This window comes from Arctopsyche grandis, chromosome 1, assembly GCF_051622035.1.
Source record: "Arctopsyche grandis isolate Sample6627 chromosome 1, ASM5162203v2, whole genome shotgun sequence".
Classification (NCBI taxonomy): Eukaryota; Metazoa; Arthropoda; class Insecta; order Trichoptera; family Hydropsychidae; genus Arctopsyche; species Arctopsyche grandis.
Genome location: NC_135355.1, coordinates 11,265,063 through 11,271,709, shown reverse-complemented (window position 1 = coordinate 11,271,709; position 6,647 = coordinate 11,265,063). Strand labels below are relative to the sequence as shown.

General features: G+C 32.9%; 1 protein-coding gene across 1 annotated transcript in view; it reads left to right on the top strand.

Annotated features, from left to right (window-relative positions):
- LOC143918439 (uncharacterized) overlaps window positions 1-6,647 on the top strand; it is a 48,954-nt gene continuing 42,307 nt past the window's right edge. The window contains exon 1 of the mRNA XM_077440379.1: window positions 1-152. The gene's annotated coding sequence lies outside the window, so the exon portion shown is untranslated. The remainder of the gene's footprint in view (window positions 153-6,647) is intronic.

Sequence of the window (6,647 nt, the reverse complement as noted above, 5' to 3'; positions counted from 1 at the left end):
GATCTGTACCGATCTGTCAGTCCGTCGCGGCAGTTCGTACCGCTCGGACGTCTCTTGGCTGATGCCCTTTAGTCTTCATCGCATTTTGCGCGCGAACTCATCGACCAATCGGAACGCGCCTTCCTAGCCCCAACACCTACCCCCCTCGTCAGGTATTTATCTCATTCTCAGACTATTTTCAGCCAAGAAAGCTTTAACGAGTACACAATGAACATGTCACATTGGTTACTCGTGTTGCATTAACATTGCATACATAACCTCTAACTCCCCGCTCCTGTGACGTATGTTGTAAATTATCAATGACAACGACCATAACCTCGCTCAATCTTCCACACGAATAGAAAATGTCGCTTTGACAACGATGTTTGTTTACTTATACTTAACGATGTTTAATCGATTCGTCAATGCTCCGATTGTAAATATAAATATAAATATAAATATAAATATATAAATATAAATATAAATATAAATATATATATATATATATATATATATATATATATATATATATATATATATATATATATTTTATTTTACTTAAAATAATTATGTTTTTTATTATCAATCTATGTAATTTGATAAATCTCACCTCACACATTTTCCTAATTTCGTCAACCCATCTTCCTTGCGGTCTTCCTTTTACCCTTTTGCATTCTATTGGGTACCGTTCTAGCACTTATTTTGTCCACCTTTCGTCCATTCTTATAGCCAAGTGGCCCGCCCATTGCCATTTCAATCTAATTACTCTATGTATCTATGTACTATGTCCACTACCCTTGTCATACTTCTCACCCACGTATTCCGCTTCCAATCTTTCCTTGTTATGCCGAGCATACAGCGTACCATACTTCTGTGAGTGCATTGGACATTGTGTAGCATTTTGGCTTTCAATGTCTAATAATGTATTATTATACAAATTGCCGATAAATTAACATATTGCTATCAATTAGTATTGATCAAAATGACCATCGAGGACTAAAAAGATTATTTTACTTTTTAATTAAAAACATGCCAAAAAGATTTTTATTATCATTTACGGGCATTAACCACCCACTACTTGATTGAGGCCCCTTCACCATTTTTTTCTAATTTCATCCACCCATCACCCTTTGAAGGTCACAAATTGTGACCTTCCTTGTACTCTTTTATATTCTATCGGGTACCATTCGAACACTTCTTTGTACAACCAAGAACTTTGAATAGTTAAAATAATTCTAATTTGCTCAGGATTAAAAGTTACTTTACTTTTGTGTCAATTTGTATATAAACAAAAACGTAGGACATTTATCGCATATTATTGATCGGTGCACCTACCAAAACGCTCCTAACTTTCAGGTCACCTTCATCGATATTTTTACCCTTGAGAAACTTTTCAATTTATTTTTATATATTTAATAAACACCATTTTAATGTTTTATTGTTTTTTTTATTTCCGCAACACTTTATCAATTGATATAAATGTAATTTAAAAATTTACAAAAAAGTTAAAACGTCTCGAAAAAGATATACACGTATATGAAGAAAAAAAAACATACGTTTACAAAAATTTGTGTCGAGATAAATCGATTGGTTTGTGGTACAGAAAATTATTTAAAATCAATGCATTTTTTTATTTAATTTTCCTTTAATACGACGAAAGTTTTCCACTTGATCAATCGATGAAAAACAAAATTCGCGTTTTTCGCTCCGCCTAATGTACATATTTCCTTTAATTTTATTTAATAACTCGCAACTGACTCTACATTACTGTGCGTACTTACGTTGCATTCTACATACATACATACTTACATATGTACATATGTATAATACTATCAATAATTTCAACATTTTAGTTTAAAATATTATGTTAATGCACAGAACTAAATTTTAATTTTAGCACATATTATAATATATGTATGTATTTACTTTTATTGTTCTAATAAAAAAAAATCATATTTTTGGAAAACACTAATACTATTTATTTATGAAATGTAAAATGAATTAAGTCTTTATTGGCTTATTGAAGATTCACGATATATTTAATAACCTTCAATTTACTGAAGTGTCATTAAAATTATTAAGTAAACGCGGGTTGAATATTTAAGAAGTGGGCCAGTAAACGGAGATAAAGAATATTCTATTTGAAGAAAAATAAAACAATTGATATATAATATTTCAAAAGTTCGATTGGGAAACAAAACACCTGCGGGTGATAATAAAAGCATAACGAGACACACTTTGGGAACACCTGGCCCTAGGCAATCGTTTATTTGCTTACCCCTCAGTTACGGCACTGATTATATGTAGTTATCTGCTATTTTTCTACAAATTTATTTATTTGAATCTACAAAACAACATACCAATGTATTTTATCTATTCATTCCTAAGTAACCGAAATGTTTGTGTTAATCGTACTATAAAGCATTCCACTTATCATAAGCGCAGATAAAAGTTTAATAATGTATTAAAACTTAAATAGATTGAAAATACTATAGTCCAGTCAAATTAGCGATCAACCTCGGAATGAGTAGAGGTTGTGATTTCTCGACTTTTTTTGATTCTCGAGATTCGAGAATCTCATTTTCTCGGAATATTTGAATCTCGAGATTTGAGAATATTATTTTCTCGAAATATTTGAATCTCGAGAATTCGAGATTTTCTTTTTCGTTTCGAATCTCGAGAATTCTCGAGAATTTTTTTTTTTTTTTTTTATGTAGTCGACAACATCAAAAGGACACAAACACTACATATGTATATTATAAACACTACATATGTATATCAGGGGTTTCATCATCATTTACAGCCATTCGCCATCCACTGCTGGATGAAAGCCTCTCCAACACGCTTCCGCTCGTCTCTGTTTTGCGCAACACTCATCCATCTCATTCCGCACATTTTCCTAATTTCGTTCACCCATCTTCCTTGCGGTCTTCCTTTTACTCTTTTGCCTTCTCTCGGGTACCATTCAAGCACTTCTTTTGTCCACCTTTCGTCCATCCTCCTAGCTACGTGACCCGCCCATTGCCATTTCAATGTCTTCACTCTATCCACTATGTCCACTACCCTTGTCATATTTCTCACCCAAGTGTTCCGCTTTCTGTCTTTCCTCATTATGCCAAGCATACAGCGTTCCATACTTCTTTGAGTGCATTGGATTTTATTTAGCATCTTGGCGTTCAGTGTCCAAGTTTCACATCCATACGTCATCACTGGCAAAACGCATTGATCAAAGATCCTTTTCTTCAGGCAGAGTGGCATTTTTGATTTAAAAACAGCATTCATCCGTCCAAATGCACTCCATCCTAATTTCATACGTCTCTTTATCTCTTCATTTTTACTACCAGACATGTCAATTATTTGACCTAAATATAAATAATTATTTACTACTTCTACTGGTTTATCATCTAAGGGGATGCTATCAGGCATGCAATAACTATTGAACATTAGTTTAGTCTTATCTACGTTAATTTTTAATCCTACTTTTCTACTTTCCCTGTCCAGATGTGTTAGTCTGATAAGTAGGTCAGCTGAATCACGAGCTACTAAAACTATATCGTCTGCGAACCGAAGGTGACTCAAAAAGCGACCATTGATGCTTACTCCGGCTGTATCCCAATCCAAGTTCCTGAAAACTCCCTCAAGCACCGCATTGAATAACTTGGGCGAGATTGTATCTCCTTGTCTTACTCCTTTTCCTATGCTAAATCTATCTGTACCTGAAAAAATTTTAACCAAAGCTGTGGCATTCTTATATATTGCAGCTAACAGTCCCACATAGGGTTCCGGCACTCCCTGTGTTTTTAGAGCGTTAAATACTGTATTATGACTAACTGTATCGAAGGCTTTCTCATAATCGACGAAACCTAGGCACAATGGCCGTTGATAATCGTTGGCGCGCTCGATTAGTTCGCCAACTACTTGGAGGTGGTCCATTGTGCTGAAATTTGCCCTAAACCCTGCCTGCTCTATAGGTTGGTTCTCGTCGAGGATATTCTTCAGCCTTTTTGTAATAACCTTCGTGAAGAGCTTGTAGACCGCTGAAAGTAAACTAATGGGTAGGTAGTTCTTGATATCGATTTTGTCGCCTTTTTTGTGTATTAAAATGATAGTTGCGTTATTCCATCCTTCTGGTATAGCTTGGTTCTGGATGCATTTGCTGAAAAGCCTAGCTAAGATATTAATTAGGGGGGGGCCGCCACATTTTAGTAAGTCAATGGGAATATTATCTTCCCCTGGGGTTTTACCGTTCTTTGCAGTTTTTAGCGCGGCCTCTACTTCGCTAGGCAATACTGCAGGAACCCTTTGGCCGTGTGTCGATTCCGGAGCGGGAAATTGACCGTTGTTGTTCTCGTAAAGTTTTGCATAGAACGTATAAACTCTGTCTATGATCTCTTCTCTATTCCTAATTATTACTCCGCTCTCTGATCTGATTGCGATCATTTGGTTTTTGCCTAAGAAAAGATCTTGTTAGCACTTTTTCATGCTACGGTTATTCTTAATGGTATTTTCTATTAGCTTGCTGTTAAAATCCCTGACATCCCTGACTATTCTCTTCTTAATTTCCTTATTTACTAGATTGTATTCTTGCTTATTATTATCCCTATCTAACTTCCTTTTATGCTTAATTAGATTTTTGGTTTCCTCTGAAATTTTGCTCTGAGGGTTTATAACGTTATTAAAGACATGATGAAAGAAAGATATAGAGAGATACAATAGAACATTGAATAGAAGAGAAAGTAAAATTATATAAAAAAAATATTATAAAAGAAGGCACGAAAAGAAAATAAAAATATACAAGTATTTAAAATAGTAAAAATAACAATATGGAACAAAGAATTTTATAAAATTCCCAGTTTCGCCACCCGGTTTTGCCCGTGTTTTTGTGACCGGACAAATAATAAAAAACTGAACATCTCTGCATATTAAAATACTGAATATACATTGATTAATATATAAGGAGCAAATACACGAATCAATAAATAATAATAATTCAAAAATCTTTGTTTTATGTGTGTTACAGTGCGGTCATATTGTCAGTGAAAATATATTTTCACTAGCGTTTTAGTGATATCATAACCGAATACTTTTCCACTAGTGACTAGTACATATGTACATGCATATATATGATACTTTAAAATGGTGGGATTTCGTTGTGACATATGTATATGTACTTATATGATGACCGGATAATATCTTACCGGACAAATAATAAAAATACTGACCATCTATACATATTACAATACTTAACAAAATTATTCACGAGTTAACAAGTATACAAATCAGTCAGTTAATTGAACAAAAACATGTAGTGATAAATTTAAAATATTCTCGATATTTTCGAGATTCTAATAAACGATTTCTCGAGATACGAGAATCGAATTTTCACAATAAAATATTCTCGAGAAACGAGAATCAAAATTTCTCGAGAAATCTCGAGACGAGTTTTTCACGATTATCTCAGTTTCTATTGCTCCAATGATGTTGATAACTACTATAAAAATTGTAGAGCATAAAATTTGCGACAAATTTTATTTTAAATATTTTTTTCCCTTTTTTATGCTAAAGTGACTGGACTACTAGTAGATACATACATATGTAGGTACATAGATTAAAAATGTTTTCATTTGAGATGTCAGTTTCGATTGGATATTCGATTTTCATATGATATTCACTAATGTATACATACTATGTTTTATTGATGTTTTTAATACCGACCTCACTATATTGAACTGGAATTGGGTATTCACTACAATTTGCCTTACTATATGTATGTATCTATGTAAAGCAGTGGTTCTCAGGCGAAATTTCACCGTGGCCGCACAGGTGATAATAGTGGTCCCATGTAAATGTCTGGTGGCCGCACCAAATTTAATCAAATAAATTAAAGTTACAAAAAAAGTGGATCAATTTATTCTTAAAATAAAAGAAATTTTAACATTTTGGTATCTATTTATTTAATAATAATGCCAATGGAAATTGCTCAATACTCCTTTCTTCCAATGCAAGCCGCATTGCTGCTTCTAAGCCGCATTGCAGCTGGTTTCTAAATTTGTTTTTAATAAAGTGCATTACACTGAATGATCTTTCGCAATATACGGTAGTGGGAAAAATAGACAATATTAATAAAGCAATTGTTGCCAAATCTTTATATTGGTTTGTTTCATTGTCAACGTATATTTCCGACCAAAATTTTTGAACCGAAATATTATTAAAATGGTTATTAAGTACTTGATCATGACTAATTTATAATAAATAATGCATATTTTAAGTTAGCCCAGTTAATTAATCTTAATGCTGAAAATGATTTTAATCTATTTTGTAGTACTATGAAATTTTCATTTGTCATCATAATAAAAGGGGAAGATGCAAAAGAAACAGTTTTAAAAATATTCAATTCAGAGATTTAAGACACTCTATTATTTTAAGTTTTAATTTTAATTTTGAAGTTGTTTTTGTCATCTTATCTATGAAATCACTAACAGAAGATAAAATTGAAAAATGGTCATTTTCAACTTCTGTCACAAGGCTTTTCGCTATAATTTTAGTTTGTCAATGATGAGCATGGTTTCTAAAATATTATTAACCCTTTGACTGCTACAACAACGATAAATCGTTGTTTTGAAATCGGCGAAGATTGCTACGACGATCGTTGTTGACGTCATTAATTG